Consider the following 21,725-nt stretch of genomic DNA (forward strand, 5'->3'; position numbering starts at 1 on the left):
CACATTGAACCTTATCCTGCAATGTTCCTTTAATGTTTATAAAGCACAACAGTATTAAGAATAACTTCCTCAGGAGTCCAATTAACCCCATATATACTAGCAATGAGAGTAATTGTGTAGTTGTACAAGTTTTCAGTGAAAACTCGTGGGTTAGATTAACAAAGCCTTTTTTACTATCAAGAGTCAGTATCTTGAAGCTCCTTGATTGTGCTTCAGTAGTGAAACGATATATCATTTGTCTGCCTATGTATTTTCTTTTATACTTCTTATTTTAGAGCGTCTTTATACAATACTTTAATTTTCCAAGATTGTGGAAACTGGTCCCGGATTTCTAATTCCCATGACATTGGGCACTTGGAGAAAGAAAAAAGACGAGTTGTGGGTGATCCTTGGAACAAATTCTGGTTTCGGTTAAATCTCTGATTCAAAGGTTGGCTTTTTTTTTTACTGTTTTAGTCATTAAACATATTAATACTTCTATGAGTTTTAGCTCTTGGGCTGAACAGAATCAAAATTTGTCCAGAACTTTTTTTTCTTTTATAAACTTTGGCACACTTTGTGTTTCAAGAGGCGGTGCCTCAAGAAGGCAGCATCTATCATTAAGGACTCTCACCATCCGGGACATTCACCCTTCTCGTTACTACCATCGGGGAGGAGGTACAGGAGCCTGAAGATCCACACTCAATGATTCAGGAACAGCTTCTTCCTCTCTGCCATCAGATTTCTGAACGATCCATGAACCCATGAACACTACCTCATTATTTCTTTTTTTTGCACTATTTATTTTTGTAATTTATAGATTTTTATGTCTTTGCACTGTACTGCTGCCACAAAACAACAAATTTCATGCCATATATCAGCGATAATAAATCTGAGTCTGAAAAGTTTGTTTACTGGTTACGTGGCAGAAGAAATAATGTGAAATAATAGAATAAGAGCAGTGATAATAAATAGGGTTTTTGCTTCTGTAGTTGCTCATGAGCAAGTCTGGTACTCACCATTGATTCAATCTCAGAAATCAGAAATTGTTACCAAAGAACCTCTTGTTTTGGTTTCTCTTCCCACGCTAATTCTGTGGCTCTGGTGTCCCCCAGGATCCATCTTTGACCTCCACTCCCACCCTTCCTATTTCTCGTTCCCATGCTCCCCCTCAGAGACTTCAGCTGAAAATACAGGGCTGGTTTCTACTGATACTTTGATGACATCCAGCTTTGCCTCACCACCGCCTTTCCATTCCTTCACTGCCTCTGGAGACACCAGAGACTGCAGATGCTGGAATCTGGAGCAACAAACAATCTGCTGGAAGAACTCAGCAGGTCGAGCAGCATCTGTGGGAGGAAAGGAATTGTTGATGTTTCGGGTCGAAACCCTGCCTCATTCCTTTCCTCTCACAGATGCTGCTCGACCCACTGAGTCCTCAGAATCAGGTTTATTATCACTGACATAGAAAATAGAACATAGAACACTACAGCACAGTACAGGCCATTCTCCTCGTGTCTGCGTGGGTTTCCTCTGGGTGCTCTGGTTTCCTCCCACATTCCAAAGACGTATGGGTTAGGAAGTTGTGGGCATGCTATGTTGGCGCCGGAAGGGTGGCCACACTTGCGGGCTGCCCCCAGAACACTCTACGCAAAAGATGCATTTCACTGTGTGTTTCGATTTACATGTGACTAATAAAGAAATCTTATCTCTCTCATCTCATCATTGCACCTTATTGTCTACCTGCACTGCACTTTTTCTGTAAGTGTAACACTATATTCTGCAATCTGTTTTTGCTCCTTTTGCACTAAGCCAATGTACTTATGTATGGAATGCTCTGTCCGCAAACAAAAACTTTTCACTGTCCCTTGGTACATCTGACAATAATAGACAATTACCTAAGTGAGACCTACTTATATGCAAGTCTGCACAAAACAATATAGATAATGATTAAACCAATACATTAAACCAATACAATCCCTTAAACCAAGATGGTGCCAGAGCGTGGCGACTCGTTGCAAGCTGCTCTCTACAGATCCACTCATTACCCTTACTATAATCGTTCTACATTTTTAAATTTAAACTCTATGTACACTTTACTCTGTAGTGTTATTTTTACCTGTACTACCTCAATGCACTCTGTACTAACTCAATGTAACTGCACTGTGTAATGAATTGACCTGTACGATCGGTATGCAAGATAAGTTTTTCACTGTACCTCGGTACAAGTGACAATAATAAACCAATACCAATACATTTTTTTCTTGAGACAAATTGTAGTGGATTTGAGACCCACTGCAGGAGTTCAGAAACAAGATCACATTAGTGCAGTGTTGACGGCGAGCTGCATTGTCACTGGAACCCTTCTTTCAGAGCAGATGTTAACCTCAGATTCCAACCAACCTCACAGGTGGATTTGAAAGGTCCCATGGCACTACTTTGAAAAAGAACAGGCTAGTTCTCCCAGCTTCACTGGCCAATGCTTTTTCCTAAATCAACATCAATAAGTTGGATTATCTGGTTTCATTGCTGTTTGTGGAACCTTGCTATGCGTAAAATTGTGGCTGTATTTCTTGCAATGCAACAGTGTCCACATTTAAAGACTTCATTGGCTGTAAAGTGCTTTGGGACACCTTGAAAAGTAAAAGGGCAACTATGCAAGAAACCTCCTCTACCAATGGGGTAACTTCATTACAGCACATCTGGTCATAAAACATCCCCAGATGTAAAAAGATGTTGGAAATATTGTTGCCTGCATTGAAATAACAGACAGGATGAGTTAATAGAAATACAGGGGAGTTCAGAGTAGGCCAATACCTTCATCACCACCAAAAAACAAAGTTAAACTCAAACTAAGAACTTTTAAAACTATTAAAAAAACAACTTAGTTTCAACTGCAGAATGTATATTTATACTGTCAATGGTCTGTCAAGCCCACGGTAATGAAATAAGTCACTCAAACTAATTTTGCCATGTGAATGGAAATCTGATTTGCAGTCTTGTAGCACCTTGGCTATTCTCCATGAATGGGTTGTAAAAGCTAAAAAGAAATAAAACTTGGGTACTTTTGCTACTTTTTCAGCCAATTCTAATTCATTCTATTTTTGCTTAGAAAAGATTCCATGGCCATCAGTCTCCACCACACTGAAGAGCAAGTCAAAAGAGTGACAACCACCCCAAGAGGATTGGAATTGGTTTATTATTGTCACTTGTACCGAGGTACAGTGAAAAACTTGTCTTGCATACCATTCATAAAGATCAATTCATTACGCAGTGCACTGAGGTAGTACAAGGTAAAACAATACAGAATGCAGAGTAAAGTCTTACAGCTACAGAGAAAGTGCAGTGCAGTAGACAATAAGGTGCAAGGTTATAATGAGGTAAACTGTGAGGTCAAGAGTCCATCTTATCGCACTAGGGAACCATTCAATAGTCTTATAACAGCAAGACAGAAGCTGTCCTTAAGCCTGGTGTTATGTGCTTTCAGGCTTTTGTATCTTCTGCCTGATGGGAGAGGGGAGAAGAGAGAATGTCCTGGGTGGATGGGGTCTTTGACTAAGCTGGTTGCTTTACCTAGGCAGTGAGAAGTGTAGACAAAGTCCATGGGAGGGGAGGGGAGAGAAACCATGCCTAGTCTAATGATGAACCTCATCCAGTGCCACACAATTGCAGCAGGGATTGCTGTTATATAATGGAGAGGAGCAGGGTTCCACATTCTGAACCCAGTCTTGATGAGACCAATTCAAGCAACCTGTTACCTATTAAACACCCATTCTAGCCTTCCAACATGCTGCCAGTCTTAGTACCATTATTTCAGTGGTTTACACGTTACTGTGCCCAACTCTCAACTCCTGTACCCCATTCCTGAAAGTGCCTCTCGAAGACCACTGTTGGAACTACCTTCACCAAAGTGCCTGCACTGGTTTGAAGTGACAACTCACCAGCAACCAAGGCAATACAATTTTGACCTGCTCAAACCTGCAAGTATTTTACCTCATTTTATAAACAATTGAGCAAGTCCCTCATAAAGCTGATAAAGTCCCTCATCTCTCCGTTCCACTTATTGAGATCTCTTTATATTAAACCCAAGGGGCAGTTATGCTAAGGAACTCAATGGTCTGTACATGAATATGGAGCAGTGTAGTGGCAGAAGCTGTATAATGAGCTCTTCTATTAGTCATTGGTCAAGAAAGTACATGGAAAGAGTACTGCTTAAATTCCAATGTTGAGAGCCCTAACATAAGCTTCAGCTCTATCCTAAAGCCAAAGCCTGTCAGGCCTCTGCTACCTTCCCTTCCCTTTAGTGCATCCCACACACAGTCATAGACAGATAAGCTGCTGCTTTTGTGCTAGTGCTGTTCTTTTAAAAAAAAGGTCAATTTACTTGATGTGCAAGTGGCAGCACAGCTGGCTGACCACAGTGCAAATGCAACTCTCCCGTCAGTGAAGGGTTAACGCCTGCCCTTGAGTCAGGAGACCAAACTGAAACAAAGGCAATTGAGAAATATCATTCACAGCCCATTCCTGGCCAGTGGCCTGTGTTCAGTTTTGGGACAATGCACGTATACTGGACTCTAATGAGCAAATCTAGGAGAGATTAAGTATAACGTCAACCATTAGGAAGGAGACAGGGGCCCAATGGTCAAATGACAGAGTAGTAAGAACCATATTGTTCCATTTAAAAATCCCAACAGTGCAATATATCTTTCTACTGCAGAAATCCCAGCAGAATACCATGCTTTAAAAGTTTTACGTGGAGAAGTGGGGACGGGGATTGCCTGTGGAAAGAGAGAGAGGTGCCAATTTTTTGTGTTGGACCTGAGTGCAGCCAGGGGAGGCAGGAAATGAAATCAGACAATAACAAATAGTGAGCTGTGCCTGAGAACAAGTATTGAAACCAGCCAAGGTCAAGTCAGATCTTAATGCAGCTCAGAGCCAACTCACCAGCCCCCACCAAAAATAAATCTGTTGCTGTTTAAAATTAAGCAGGAAGAGCAAGTTTAATGAGCCCATATTAACAGCTGTACATGCACAGAGATTTACTAATGGTGCCTTGCCCAGGTGTGCTCACGAGCAATCTTGACCCCCTCTCACGCTGGGCTAACATATGCCGAAAATAAACAATCTTGGACTGACATTTAGTTTGCTGTGAGAAAATCCTTTTCCAAAACTGAGGAAAAGAAAAAACGGTCTTCGTCCAGTTCTCCACAAATCCCCGAAACCGAGACAACATCAAACCTACTTCCATTCACAGAATGTGCAAAATATCTGTTAAATAAAAATTGTTCCGCAGCGCACCTGAGAGACAAATTGCTTTTGCTATTTGTTAAGCCCATTTCTTGATTTTGTCAATAGAGATTTCTTTGGTCTTCTAAGGAATTAACTGTACTGGTTACATACAATGCAAATTTGGCAACATCAAATTTCCAAGCCGCTCCCTCTGTCTCCATCCAAATCTTTGATATATGAAGTGAACAGAGACTGGTCCCAGAACCGACCCTTTGTGGAACCTATTTCCACTGTCATTCCGAAAGATCCTACTCTATTCCTGCTCTTTTTCTTCTAACAAACTTTTAATTGAATTTGCTATCCTCCCCTTAATTCAACACCTATTAATATATTCCAGTAATCTGCCATATGGCACTTCGTCAAAGACTTTCTGAAATTAAAAAAAAAAGCCAGTCTCAGTTATGGTAGCCATGAAACAACCAAGCTGTCCTAAAAACCCATCAGTGAAATAAATTTGGTGTGCCTACACCCAGTCTGGTTCCTATTTGGTCCCAGACCCACCAGTATGGTTGACTCTTAACTTCTTCCTCAGTTAAGGGTATTGATATTGGTTTATTATTGTCACTTGTACTGAGGTACAGTGAAAAACTTGTCTTGCATACCGATCATACAGGTCAATTCATTACACAGTGCTGTTACATTGAGTTAGTACAGAGTGCACTGAGGTAGTACAGGTAAAGGCAATAACAGTACAGAGTAAAGTGTCACAGCTACAGAGGAAGTGCAGTGCAGGTAGACAATAAGGTGCAAGGTCACAACAAGGTAGATTGTGAGGTCAGAGTCCATCTCATCGTTTAAGGGAACCATTCAATAGCCTTATCACAGTGGGATAAAAGATGTCCTTGACTGGACAATAAATAGTGACATTGATAACTACTGTATGTTGACACACCATGACTGAATAATTCAGATTCAGCTTAGTTTATTGTCACATACACCAGGGTGCAATGAAATTTCTTGCTTGTGTGTAGCTCACTGAGTAAACAGGGTAGTAAAATATCCAACAATGAGTGCAAAACAGCAGAACGGTCCAAAGATTGTAGTGCAATCTGAAGTAGTGCAAAAATAAATGCTGAAGTGACAATAATGGAATAAATGAGAGAGGTAGAATTAAGAGTCCAAGAATGTGGCAGCACCACCAGGAAGGGGATTGAAAGAGGTAGTTGGTTCAGAAGCCTGATAGCAGTGAGGAAGAAGCTCTGGCTTTCAGGCTTTTGAGTCCATGTATAATGCATCCACTTGATTTTCTCCACTATGTCTTTCAAAGCTTAAGCTGACTAATTCTAACTACCTTTTTTCCTTATCTGGACAGACAGCCAATTCATTGTAACTTAAACTAACTGGCCCACGATATCCTGAGTTAGTTCTTACTCTCTTTTAGATAGCACACTGGTCTATTTCAAATCACCTGGCATTGGAAAAAGTGTAGTTAGGTGCATTATGGAATGAATGGCAAAACTATGTAAACAAATGTTAGGTCATCCATTTTAAAGCTTAAATAGAGAAAAATATATTTAAAAATTGTGAAGCAGTGGCTATCTAAGCTGAAGATTCCATGCGGATAGATCATTAAAGTGTCACGGACAGCAAGTAATCAAAAAGAATAATGGAAAACCGGTCTATTCTGAAGTACAAGGGAACAGAGATTATGCTACAGCTAAATAAAATCCCTGGCTAAAGCATACTGTGGGCATTCCTAGATATTGCTCTCTTGGAAGGGGATATTGATCTTGGGAGAGAGTGCAACCTGGATATCAAGGGTTACATTATGAGGAGAAATGTCACAAACTGGGGTTGTATATTCTGGAACTTAAACACAAGGGAGTGATTCAATCAATGTTTTTAAGATACTGTCTGAAACTGAATTAGACAATTTGCAACAAACAAGATGCTGGAGGAACTCAATGGGGTCAGGCAGCATCTGTGGAGGGAAACGGACAGTCGATGTTTTGTGTGGAGACCCTGGTGTAATATTTAACTGATAATGATCTTGGAACTTCACACCCTCACCATCACTAAGACCCTTTACCACCTCATCCAACTTTGGTCTGGCCTCAGTTCAGTTGCTGTTGAAGCACCTCTCCATGCCTTGGTTAACTCTAGACTTCACTATTCCAATGTTTGCCTGCTGTCCCCCTTTATTTGATTCTCAGTCAACTTGAGGTCATCCAAAACTATGGCACTCATTTCCTAATGTTCACCATTCACCGCTGTACTTGCTGACTGATACTAGCTGCTGATTAATGCCTCAACTTTAAAACTGTCATTCTTGTTTTGAAATCCTTAGTCTTACTCCTCCTTATCTCTGGAATATCCTCTAATCCTATGGTTCCTGTGTCTGTATTCCTCCAATTTTGGTCTCGAGTATACCTAAATTTGATGGAAATCAATAAATTGCAGATGCTGGAAATCTGAAATAAAAGCAGAAAATGCTGGAAACGCTCAGCAGATCAGGCAGCATCCGTGGAATGAGAAACAGTTAATGCTTCAAGTCAGGGACCCTTCATCGGTATTAAATTCACTGGCCTCGACTTCAGTTGCCAAGACCTGAAGCTGTGAAATTCCCCCCCCCTCCCTATGTTCTCAGTCCCCCTGCCACACCATAGAACAATACAGCACAATACAGGCCCTTCGGCCCACCATGTTGTGCCGCCCTTCAAACCACACCTGAGACTATCTAACCCCTTCCTCCCACATATCCCTCTATCTTAAATTCCTCCATATGCTTATCGAACAATCTCTTGAACTTGACCAACGTATCAGCCTCCACCACCACCCCAGCCAGCGCATTTCATGCACCCACCACTCTCTGCATGAAAAACCTCTCTCTGACATCTCCCTTGAACTTCCACCCATTACCTTAAAGCCATGCCCTCTTGTTTTGAGCATTGGTGCCCTGGGAAAGAGGCGCTGGCTGTCCACTCTATCTATTCCTCTTAATATCTTGTACACCTCTATCATGTCTCCCCTCCCTTTAAGAGCCTCCTTTGACCTACCTCTTTGACAAAAACTATGATCTCTCATATTTCCTTAAGACATAGAAGAAGGCCATTTGGCCCATTGAATCTACGCCAGCTGTCACAACCTTCCCGTCAGCCTCATTCCCCTATAATGTATTCTCACTTGCCCAACATCCATCTCAATATTTCTTTGTGTGGCCTGAGATCTATTTTTGTTTGGAAACTCTCCTGTGAATGCCTTGGTGTGACGTTTTATTTGCTATGTCAAAGTCAGTAAAGGAAATTAATGGAGGAAAGCAAGAAACCATTCCATTGATTGAGGAGTTTAGGATTGTGGCGCACTGACCAAAAATTTGATCTTGAACTTTCAAGAGTTAAGTTAGCAAAGTTTGGAACTCCATAACACAAAGTAAATCAATTATTAATTTTAAATCAAAGTATATTTTTGAAAGCCAATGGGTATTAAGGCAAGGACAGGGTAATGGTACCAGGTCATCAGCCACAATCCCAGAGAACTAGCAGCCAACTAGCCCATTACCCTTGAGAAACAAAGGACTACAGATGCTGGAATCTAGATGAAAAACACTATGATGCTGGAGGAACTCAGCAGGCCAGGCAGCATCCGTGGAGAAAAGCAGGCGGTCAACGTTTCGGGTCAGGACCCTTCTTCAGGACTGAAGATGGGAAAAGTGGAAGCTCAATGTATAGGAGGGAAAAGCAGAGCAGTGATAGGTGGACAAAAGAGGGGAGGCAGGGTGGGCACAAGATGGCGATAGGTAGATCCAGGTAAGAGATAGTGATAGACAGGTGTGGGGGAGGAGGGGAGAGCAGATCCACCGGGGGATGGGTCAAAGGTAAGGAGAGAAAAAAAGGGGGGTAGAAAAAAGAGAAAAAGGCTAGGAAAGGGAACAAAAGAAGATTCATGGTTGGGGGAGGGTGTGGGGAAGGGATGTGGGGATTACTTAAAGTGGGAAAATTCAATGCTCATGCCCTCAGGCTGCAAGGTTCCAAGCTGGAAAATGAGGCGCTGTTCTTCCAGTTTGCGCCTGGAATTCTCCTGGCAGTGGAGGAGGCTGAGGACTGATGTATCAGTGATGGTGTGGGAGGGGGAGTTGAAGTGACTGGCAACGGGGAGACGCAGATCGCGGTTATGGACAGAGCGCAGGTGTTCTGCGAAGCGGTCATCTAGTCTGCGTTCTAGTCCATTAGCCTGCCAATCTTCCCACATGCACTGGTAGGTGACACAGTGGCACAGCTAGTAGAGCCGCTGGCTCACTGCATCAGAGACCGAGATTCAATCCTGCCCTCTGCTCTTGTCTGTGTGGAGTTTGCACGTTCTCCTTGTGATGACTCTGGTTTTCCTCAGGTGTTCCAGTTTCCCCCACATCCCAAAGATGGGTGGGTTAACTGGCCACTGTAAATTGCCTGCAGTGTGCAGGTGACTGAGGGGGGGGGGGGGGGTGAAGATGAGAATATGTTGAAGAAAAAAGAAGGGATTAATGTAGGATTAGTGTAAATGGGTGGTTGATGGTCAACAAGGACTCAGTGGACAGAAGAGCCTGTTTCTGTGCTGTGTTTATGACCCTGCACATACTCAATGGTTTATAAAATTATGAGGGGTATTGACATGGTAGATAGTCAGAGTTTATTTCCGAGGGTGTGGGAGTCTTAAACTAAAGGGCATAGATTTATGGTGAGGGGGAGAAATTTAAAGGGGTTCTGAGGGGTAAGTTTTTCCCACACAGAGGGTGGTGGTTATATGGAGTGAGCTGAAATGGTAGAGGCAGATACAACATTTAAGGCATTTGGAAAGTTACTTGGATAGGAAAGGGGTAGAGGGATACAAGTCTAATGTGGGCAAGTGGGATTAGCATAGATTGGCATCACGATCAGCATGGACGAATTGTGATGAAGGGACCTCTTCTGTGCTGTATGACTCTACACTGAGACTCAGCAGAGACTTAAAATATTTTATGGGTCTCTGCTATTTCTTTGTACTCATTTATAAAGTAAAACTAAAGGATTTTCTTCATTGAAAATTGACTTTTTACAGCCTGTTTACTGTTCATTTAAAGTTCATTAAAAAAAATCCATACTTTCAGAACCACTCTTGAATGTTCTGTATTTAAAAGATTTGGAAGGAGCATAAAGGAGGAAATATTGAACATTTTATTCAATTATCTTACATTTCTTTTTATTCCCCTGATGTTGCAAGATTGCATTTCTTGTCCATGTTGCACTGTGGTAACAACGTTCTCCTTTTCCTGGAGGTGATATTCTGATGATAGCATCTGGCAGGGAATTGGAGAGAGCTGACCCTGCTCTTTGTTGAACTGCAATCTCAGTATCAAGACTGTGGAGGGCAGATGGGGCTTCAGCTCAGAATCTCGTCTGAAAGACTGCACCTTTGACAGTGCAATGTTCACAAAGTTCTGCACTGGAGAGGCAGCCTGGGTGAACATCTGTGCTGAAGTCTCTGGTCTTGAACCACTTCTGGCTCAGAGGCAAGCATGTTACTCACTGAAGAGTGAGTGGGGGGGGGGGGGGGGGGGGTGGGGGGGCACTTAACCAAGGCACCCAGATAAAAAAGTATCTCAAAGTGCACTGAATAAGTCAATCTGAGACAGCTGGGGGGTTGTTAAACATAGAAAATATGACAACCAGTACTGCACAGGAACAGGCCTTCGGCCCACCATGTCTGTGCCGATTATGATGCTAATTTAAACTATTCCTATCTGTTTGTACATCGTTTGTATCCCTTTATTCCCTGCCCGTTCATGTGTCTGTCTAAATAAATGTTGCTCTTGAATCTGTTTCTACCACTTCCCCAGTAGCATGTTTCCGGGCACCTACCACTCCCCGTGTAAAAACAAAGCTTGCCTCGCAAATCTCCTTTAAATTTTCCCACACTTATCTTAAAGTTATGCCCTCCAGTTTCCACCTTTCCACCCTGGGTACTATCTCCCTCTCATCATTTTATAAACTTCTATCAGGTTACTGCTCAGCCTCGGAAGCTCCAGTGAAAACAATGCAAGTTTGTCCAGCCTCTCCTCGTAGCTAATACTCTCCAATCCAGGCAGCGTCCTGGTGCACCTCTTCTGCAACCTCTCTAAAGCCTCTACATCCTTCCTGTAGCGTGGCAACCAGAACTGCACAAAATACTCCAAATGTAGCCTAATCAAAGTTTTATACAAGTGCAACAGGACTTCCTGACTTTTATATTCACTGCCCCGACTGATGAAGACAAGTATTCTGTACGCCTTCTTCACCACCCCATCCACTTGTGTTGCCACTTTCAGGGGGCTATGGACTTGCACCCTAAGATCCCTCGCTGCATCAATGCTCCTAAGGGTCCTGCCATTTACTATATACTTTCCTCTTACATTTGATCTCTCAAAGTGCAACACTTCACCCTTGTCCAGATTAAACTCCACTTGTGATTTCTCCTCCCAAATTTCCAACTGATCTATATCCTGACAGTCTGGGGGTGTCATTTACTGCATCCGGTGTGGCCACCTGTACATCGGTGAGACCTTACGCAGATTCGGTGTCTGCTTCATCGAGCGCCTTTGCTCCATCCGCCGCAACAGCCAGGACCACCCGGTGGCCGCCCACTTCAATTCTACATCCCACTCCCATACTGACACGTCTATCCATGGCCCCCTCCACTGCCACATTGAGGCCAGACGCAAGTTGGAGGAGCAACACCTCATATTCCGCCTTGGGAGTCTCCAACCTGATGGCCCCAACATCGATTTCTCTAACTTCAGATAACTCCACCCCATTTTTTCATCCCCCCCCCCCCCCCCCCACTCCCTTGTCTTCCCTTATTCCTATGGCTCCCTTCCCCTGCCTTGAAGACCTGCCCATCTCCTCTCCCCCATCCTTTATTCCATGGTCCACTGCCCTCTCCTACTGGATTCCTTCTTCTTCAGCCCTTTGCCTCTTCTACTTCTCACCTCTCAGCTTCTTACATCTTCTCCCCCTCCCCCACCCACCTACCTTCCCCCTCTCACCTGAACTCACCTATCACCTGCTTGCGTGTGCTCCTCCCCTTCCCCCCACCTTCTTGTTCTGGCTTCTGCCCTCTTCCTTTCCAGTCCTGATGAAGGGTCTCGGCCCGAAATGTTGACTGTTTATTTCCCTCCATAGATGCTGCCTGACCTGCTGAGCTCCTCCAGCACTTTTTGTGTATATATCCTACGACAACCTTCCTCACTATCCATGACTCCACCAAATTTTGTGTCATGTCGTTAAGTTACAGGACCACACTGCTATACCATCGGGCAGGCACAGTAGTGTGTGGGCAGGCACGGTAGCGTAGCGGTTAGCGTAACGCTATTACAGCGCCAGTGACCCAGGTTCAATTCTGGCCGCTGTCTGTAAGGAGTTTGTACGTTCTCCCCGTGTCTGTGCGGGTTTCCTCCGGGTGCTCCGGTTTCCTCCCATATTCCGAAGACGTACGGGTTAGGAAGCTGTGGGTGTGCTATGTTGGTGCCGGAAGCGTGGTGACACTTGTGGGCTGCCCCCAGAACACTGTGCAAAAGATGCATTTCACTGTGTGTTTTGATGTACGTGTGACTAATAAAGATATCTTAATCTTAATCCAGAGACATGAGTTCAAATCCCACCAATGCAACTGGGAAATTTAAGTTAAAGTAATTTAAAAAAAGTACAAATAATGGCCATAAAACTATTTTCTTGTTACAAAACCACATAATCTCCTTCAGGAAAGGAAATCTGGACTATATGTGAACCATAGCAACATGATCAATTCTTAACTGCCTCCCCTATTCAGGGGCTCAATCAGATATGGACAATAAAGGGCAGTATTGCAAATCCCATGCAACTGAATAAATAAAAAGACATTGCAGGACTGGAAGAGGAGGTGGGAGTGCATGTGCCTATAAATATCACAATCCTGCTTGATCAAACTGACCTCAATACCCTCTGCATTAAGTTAGCTTGTAAATATTTACTTGACAAGAAAAATGGTCTTTTAGAGGCTTGGATGACAAAGTCCTCTTAAGAAAGTTTTCTTGAACCCTCAGTTCCCTCAAGGTTGGCAGTAAGTAGTCTTGCCCAACTCCTGACTCTAAAACGCCACACTCAGGTGGCACTGATACCACAGTGTGACTGTCGCCAACTCCACATTGGCAATGGTTCAAGGAGTAAACTGTTTGTGGCCTGGCAGCAATGCTGCATTTTGCTTGTATTTGTTCCTCAAAAATGAGAAACAGGCCAAAGAATTCAGCAGGAATGGCAGGCATTTCCTCTACACAAACAATGACTCAATCCACTTAATTATTTTTGGGACATTTCTGTAGCTGTATAAACTACTGTAACAGTTCCCTTGTTACATGCTCGGCAAGGCCAAAAATAAAGGCAAAGATATTGAATGAGCTCAATCCGAAATGTCGGACTTCAGATAAATCTGAGAATGTTCTGAATAGTCTGGGGAATCTGTGACCAAATTGCCACATTTGGAAATGTGAAGTAAGGAATTTCTGATTGTATCACAGAAATGAGAGAAACTATTTCCCCTGGTGGGAATAGTCCTGAGGAAGAGTGGGTAACCCTAACATGCTCTAAGGCCATTGAAGGTGGCATTAGGAAGTACTCCCTCACATGTAAGGTAGCAAGTATCTCAAATTCTCTCTGCAAACTCCTGACCAAGGGACGCCACCAACACAGGACAATTAAGAATAAAATTAAATAGGTTTTTTTGATGGCAAGGGTATTAAGGTTTCCAGAACCAGAAAGTATTTAAATTGGGGAAGTATGAGGGACAAAATGGTCAACGTCTGCTCCTGCCACACTCTTCAGAAAGGTTCCAAAGCAAATCTCTTTGACTATTGCAATTATGCCGATGCGGTTGATTACTGAAGTCATTTTGTAAATAAGGCTCCAAAAGCATCAACAAGATAAATGCTCAGCTGGTTAATGGAATATTGTGGACCACGCCACAAGCTGGACTCTGTGGTTTCTTCACTTTGTGGGGTTTTAGCATTCCCCTCCTGATGCCTTGTCAGTAAAGCAGATTTAAGATTTCATTGGAAAGATGTCCTCTGAGACAATCTGGCATTATAAGGAAGGGTCAGCCAAAATTATGTGGTTGACTGACTGATCAGGAGCAAGAAGAATACAGGAGTAATCCAGCATTAAAACAGACTCCTGAAGCTTCAACGGATATATAAAAAAAATAAGGATTAACAAATATTAATCAGGGTCCTTTAGAGACTGAGACAGGAAAATTAATACTGAAGAATAAGGAAGTGGCAGAGATATTAATTAAATATTTTATGTTTGGCTTCGTTATAGTATTCATGCAGCAGAGAAAACCTTCTGGAAATAATGGAAAACTATTGGTTTAGAGTGAATGAGGAGCTGAGATTAATTAGCATTAGTAAAAAAAAAGTTAATGAGACTGAATGCCAGTTTATCACCAAAATGTGATGACTTCAATCTCAAGGCTTTGAAAAAGGTGGCTATGGAGACAGCGGATGCATTGGTTGTTATCTTCCAAATTCTTAGCAATTTTAGAACGGTTCCCACAGATTGGAAGGTTGCATATGTGTAATCCCACAATTTAAAAAGACGAGAGAGAAGATATAGATATGTTCCAACTGGCCCCCATCGCTCTCTCTCTTTTCTCTCCTCCACCTCCATCTGCCCGTCACCCACACACTCACCCCCCCCACTGGTTCCCCTCCCCACCTCCATCCTTTTATTCCATGCTCCACCATCCTCTCCTATCAGATTTCATCTTCTTCAGCCCTTCCACCTATCACCTTCCAGCTTCTGACATCATTGCTACTCTCCTCCTGCCCTCATCTGCCTACCAGCCCCCCCTCTCACCTGGATCCACCTGTCACTTGCCAGCACTTGCTCCACCCCTTCCCCCCACCTTTTTATACTGGCAATCTTCCCCTTTCTTTCCAGTCCGGATGAAGGGTCCCGACCCAAAACGTCGACTGTCCATTTCCCTCCAATAGGTGCTGCCTGACCGGCTGAGTTCCTTCAGCATCTTGTGTGTTGCTTCACATTTGACATTACTGCTATAACCTTCTGAGATTGTAACAAGTATAACAGATAAGGGGGAACTAGTGGATTTGATATATTTGGAATTTCAGAAGAGCTTTGATAAGATGCCACCAAAGAAGTGGTAAAGCAAAATTAGTGAACTCAGGATTGGAAGTAATATGCAGGCATAAGATATCTTTATTAGTCACATGTACATTGAAACACACAGTGAAATACATCTTTTTGCGTAGAGCGCTCTGGGGCAGCCCGCAAGTGTCGCCACGCTTCTGGCGCCAACATAGCACGCCCACAACTTCCTAACCCGTATGTCTTTGGAATGTGGGAGGAAACCAGAACACATAGAGGAAACCAACACAGACATGGGGAGAACGTACAAACTCCTTACAGACAGTGGCTGGAATTAAACCTGGGTTGCTGGCGCTGTAATAGCATTACACTAATCGCTACACACCATGCCTGCCCCGAGGATTGGTTAACAGACAGAAAATGCAGTAGGAATAAATGGGTCACTTACAGGTTGGGAGGCTGCCATTAGTGGGTTGGTGTAGGGATCAGTGCTGAAACCCTTTCCGTTCACACTCAATACCAATGACTTGGAAGAGGGGACCACGTGTCATATATCCAAGTCTGCTCATGATACAAAGCTGGGTGACACTGTGGGTTACATGGAGGATGCAGAGAGGCTTCAGGGGGATATAGATGGGCTAGGATAGGTCAAATAGAATTTAATGCAATGTCATCCACATCCAAAAAATAGAAAGGCAGACTATTTTTTAAGTGGTGTAATACTGAAAGATGTTGCTTTTCAAAGGGAGCTGAGAATTCTTGTACATGAGTCACTGAAAGGTAACGCGCAGATACAGCAACTAATTAGAAATGCAAATGGAACACTGATGTTTAAAATGATTTGAGTCAAAGAGCAAAAGATAATGACACCTCAATGCAATTATACAGGGCCCTGGTGAGACTCTACCTGCAATATTGTGGACTGGTCTGGTCTCCCTACCCAAGGATAGAGCTAGCTATGATAGAGGGAGGGCATTGTATTGTTTCCTGGGATATAGGTCTCCTCCATATAGAAAGATTAAGCAGACTGGGCCTATCTTAAAATGGGAGGTGATCTCATTGAAATATAAAAATTATTTCCCTTGGATGGGATGTCCAGAACAATAGCTGACAGTTTCAAGAATAATCAGCCATTTAAGACTGAGGTAAGAAGAAATTTCTTCACCGAGAGTGCACTGAATCCTTAGAATTTTCTACCCAAAGTGGTGTGGCAGCTGTCACTGAGACAGAGATCAATAGATTTTTAGATATTAATGGAATAAAGGACAATGAGGTTAATACAGGAAGGCAGTGTTCAGATAAAGATCAGCCTTGATCTTATTGAATGGCAGAGCAGACACGAGGGGCCGAGAGGCCTCCTCCTGCTTCTACTGCTGATGATTAGTGAAGCAGGGCTTAAAAGTAAAACCTCTACATCCAGGGGTAGGTGTCCCACCAATAGAAGCCAAGTTGAGAATAACAGATCACTCATTTACAAAGGAAAAGGTTAGCATTGTATTTGTGGACTCTGAGCCGGGGGGAGCTACTTCACTCAGAGAGTGGTGGGAGTGTGGATTGGGCTGCCATCTGACGTGGTAAATGTGGGCTCACTCTTAAGTTTTAATAGATTGGATAGATACATGGACGGGAGAGGTCTGGAGGGTTATGGACTGGGTGCAGGTCAATGGGACTAGCAGAATAAAGTTTTGGCACAGACTAGAAGGGCAGAATGGCCTGTTTCCTGTGCTGTAGTGTTCTATGGTCTGATAGTAGGTCACATTTACTCAAGGTTTCTCTTTCAAGTGACCCCTGACTCCTTGTGTATTTTCACAAAGTCAATACTTCCTTTAAGTAAAGTCTATACTGGCCTCAACTACTTCTCTGTGCCAATTCCTCGATCTTTCAAATATTGGTATTGGTTTATTATTGTCACGTGCACCTAGATACAGGGAAAAGCGTTAGTTTGCATGCCACCCAGACAGATCATTCCATACACAAGTACATCAAGATAGTAAGAAGGGAAACAATGCAGAATATAAGTATTGCAGTTACAGAGAAAGTACAGCGCTGGTAGACAAATACCACGATGAGGTAGATTGGGAGATCAAGAGTCTACCATTTAGTGTGCGAGAGGTCCGTTCTCTGTATCTAACTCCACCTTAAATCTAATTAATGATCTGGCCTCCACCACCCTCAAGGGCAGAGAATTCCAGCCATTCACTACCCTCTGAGAGAAGACATTTCAGCACACCTGAGTTTTAAATGACTTAGGAGAAGAACGAAACATTTTCCCTGATATATTTCCTTGAACTTTTTGCAATATAATTCCAGTTGCTGCACTATTTGGTCAGAGGCAGATCAGAAATTTTTTTAAAAAATCTGGGAATTTCTCTTGGAGCACATAAAGTTGGATCATGGGTACTAAAACAAATAATTTTATTAGCCGCCTATCACATTGCGGGAGATTCCACGAATTATATCAGCTGCAGTTTCCTTCACAGTCATTAACTGCATTATATCATGTTGTCAATGCAAAATCCCATTAACATTCTCAACATCAGTCCATTTACAGTAATAATATTACAAATAATTGGCAAACCACCAATCCCAGCAAGAGCTAATTCCGCCCTCCACTGAACAACTGCATAATGTTCGAGGTCTAGTTGCCTAACTTGGATTGACATCCCTTCAAGATCCTTCAAAATGCCGATCCCAACAGCACTGAAGGATAACCTCTGACAGAAGGTTAATTTCCAGTGAGGAGTAGGGTCACATGGCGAAGGCAAGAAATGTTCAACTCAAGTGGCACAGGGCTGGGATGGATTCCTTCTTTTTGGAAACATCTTTTTTTAAATTCATTTTTAGGATATGAGCATTGATGCAACCATGAAAAAGAAGCGCCAGCATCTCTACATTCTTAGAAGTTTAAGGAGATTCGGCATGTCATTGAAGACTGACAAACTCTACAGGTATACAGTAGAAAGCATTCTGACTGGTTGGTTGCATCACGGCCTGGTATCGGAACTCCAATGCACAGAACCCAAGAGGTTACAGGGAGTGGTGGACTCAGCCAGTCCTATCACGGCTACAGCTCTCCCCTACCATTGAGGACATCTACAAGAGGACATCTCAGGAAGGCGACACCCATCATTAAGGACCCCCACTATCCAGGCCATGTCCTCTTCTCATTGCTGCCATCAGGCAGGAGGTACAGGAGCCTGAAGACCCACACCTCAGGGTTCAGCAACAGCTTCTTCCCCACTGCCATCAGGTTCTTGAACCGACCTGGAAAACCCTAATTCTACCTCGGACTATATTTTCCTTAAGTTGCACTGATGTTATGTTATTTTTGTTTATTGTCATGCAAGTTACGTGTAATTTATGTTAATTTAAGTTTATGTTATTGATGTTTGTCATGTACTGTGTTGTTTCTGCAAAAAAAACTAATTTTCATGGCATCCATACCCTGGGTATGTATAACCCATGACAATAAACTTGAACTTGCCAGCAAGGCCAACTCGCCATCCCAAACTGCCTTTGAGAAGATGGTGGTGAGTCAATTGCTTGAAGTAAAGAAATTAGATCTATATTCTTTGGAGTTTAGAAGAGTGAAGGGCGATTTTATTGAAACATACATTAGCCTTGGGAACCATGCTAGGTCAGATGTCGAGATGCTTCCATTAGTGGGAGAATCTCACATGAAGAGACAGAGTCACAAGGTTAGGGGGTGGTCATTTAAAACGGAGGTATGCAAGGTTGGTGGTGAATCTCTGGAATTTTCTATTGTGGATGGATGTGGAGGCTAGAATGTTTAAAGAGGAAGTAGATCTATTTTTAATAGATCAGGGAATTGAGGGCCAGGGGAACTGGTGCAGAGAGGAAATGAAGCCTGGGACCAATCAACCTGGATTACACTGAATGGTGGAATAGACTTGAGGGGCTGAGTGGCCTAATCCTGCTTCTATTTTCTCATGTTCTTATTGGTGCAGTCAGTCTGGTGAAGGTACTCCCACAATAACCTTGGATGTGGACTTCCAGGATTCAGACCCAGCAACAATGAAGTACCAGTGACATAACTCCAAGTTAGGGTGGTGCGCTACTTGGCAGAAAAACTGCAGTTGGTGGTGCTCCGATGTGACTGCTACCCATTCCCTACCTGCTCTTATAGTCATGCTATTTATATAGCTGGTCTAGTCCAGTTCACCTTCTGGTCAATGGTGATTGGTGGTGGGGGATTCTGGCCACGGTAGTGCCATTGAATACTGAGGGTAGATGGTTAGAGTCTCTTGTTGGAAATGGTCATTACTTGGCACTTTTGGAGCATGAACGTTACTTGCCATTCATCATCTTATGCCTGAAAGTTGTCTAGGTTTTGCTGCTCACGGGCACAGACTTGTTGAGGAGCTGTGAATGAATTGAACATTGTGGAGCATAAGCAAACATCCCCAATTATGACCTCATGAGGTAAAGGCGGCCAATAATGAGGCAGCTGAAGATGGTTGGGCCCAGGTTACTCCCCCAGGGAACTTCCACAGTGCTGTGATCGGGATGGGATGATTCACCTCAAAAAATCTTCCCATGTGCAACTCCAACCACAGGTATCTTCCCCTGGAAGCCCACACTGACCTCAGTTTTACTGGGACTTCTTGATACCACACTGAGTCATACTTAGTACCAGTCACTCTCACCTCACCTCTGGGATTCAGCTCTTTGGCCATGTTTGGACCTAGATCATAATGACTTCTGGATCTAGTGATCCAGGTGAAAATGGGCATCAATGGGAATGTTATGGAAACGTATCAACAGTAGGATAGGTTGAGGGGCACAGGGATTGACCTGACAGAATAAAACAACTTTGCTGGGAAGAAAAAGTCATACCTATTGTTGTGTCCCTACAACTTTTGTTTTGAAGAGAAGTCTGACCATTTTAATCAATGAGAAATAGAACGTGCAGGTCAGGCTCGGTGCAATTGGCAACGCTGTTGGCTACAGGGTTAACATTCCCAGCCAGGCTGCCACAGCCGATTATTAAAAAAGTGTTAAAACAGCAAGCCATGTTATTCATTCCAGGAACAGTGCATCTTGCAAACCATTCTTCAGCGGCACATTCCATCACCATATGTTGAGCCACACAGAGTGCAACTATCACAGCTTCTAAAAATATCAGCTTTCACACAGCACAGAAACATCTACTCTGGGCTTGGAAAACACGATTGTTTTCTCAAATTGCAAAAAAAAAATGTGTTGCGGTCACCAGAGTCAGATATGAGATCTCAGAGGGGCAATATCAGGCAGGTTTACTTCACACTGAAGTGCAGCAGAGAGTTTACACTCCTTTATTCAATATGTCTTAAGAAGTTCTGTGCGATTTTGGTACAGTGTTAACTCATTTATTCTAAATAAGCCCACCAATAGTCACGTGTGCGTGGAAGGAATTTTTAGTTGTACTTATCTACCCGAGTGCATCTGTGATTGATTAGGTACTCGCCTTTTTCACTTAGGGTTGGAGGGGGTGGCGCAGTGCCGCAGCCAGTAGAACTGCTGCCTCACAGCTCCAGTGATCCAGGTTCAATCCTGACCTCTGGTGCTGTATGTGTGGAGTTTGCACGTTTTCCCTGTGACTCTATGGGTTTCCTCCCACATCCAAAATCATGCAGGTTGGTAGGTTAATTGGCCACTATAAATTGCCCCTTGCACGGTAGAATCTTTTGGGGGAGGAGCTGATGGGGGGAACAAAATAGGGTTAGGGTAGGATTAGTGTAAATAGGTGCTTGATAGTCAGCATGGAATTGATGGGTCGAAGGGCCTGTTTCCATGCGGTATCTCTCTATGACTCTAAAGACGATATTACGCATGCACTCATTTCGCTCCAACTTTGTACATAGAACAACGCAGCACAGGAACAGGCCTTTCGGCCCACAATGTCTGTGCCAAACATGCTACCTATGCAAACTAACCCCTTCTGTCTGCTCATGGTTTATATCCCTCCATTCTCTGTCTGTCCATGTACTTGCCCAAATGCCTCTTAAATGTTGCTATTGTATCTGCTTCCACCACTTCCCTGGCAGCCCGTTCCAGACACCTACCACTCTCTGTGTGAAAACTTACCCTGCACATCGCCTTTAAACTTTCCCCCTTTCACCTTAATGCTATACCCTATCTGTGACTTTCATAATTTTATATCATTCTATCAAGGTTGCCTGTCAACTTCTGGAAAAAACAATTCAAGTTTGTCCAACCTCTCTTTATAGGTAATATTCTCTAATCCAGGCAACATCCGGTAAACCCCTTCTGCACCCTCTCCAAAGCCTCCACATCCTTCCTGAAATGCACACAATACTCCAAATGTGGCCTAACCAAAGTTTTATACAGCTGCAACATGACTTGCCAATTTTTGTACTCATCACC

The 21,725-nt window shown here is 43.2% G+C and overlaps 1 protein-coding gene across 3 annotated transcripts in view; it reads right to left on the reverse strand.

Annotated features, from left to right (window-relative positions):
- Positions 1–21,725, reverse strand: part of LOC127571393 (ubiquitin-like modifier-activating enzyme 1) — a 258,873-nt gene that overhangs the window by 163,335 nt on the left and 73,813 nt on the right. The gene's annotated exons all lie outside the window — the stretch shown is intronic.

The sequence above is a fragment of the Pristis pectinata genome, chromosome 6 (genome assembly GCF_009764475.1).
Source record: "Pristis pectinata isolate sPriPec2 chromosome 6, sPriPec2.1.pri, whole genome shotgun sequence".
NCBI lineage: Eukaryota > Metazoa > Chordata > Chondrichthyes > Rhinopristiformes > Pristidae > Pristis > Pristis pectinata.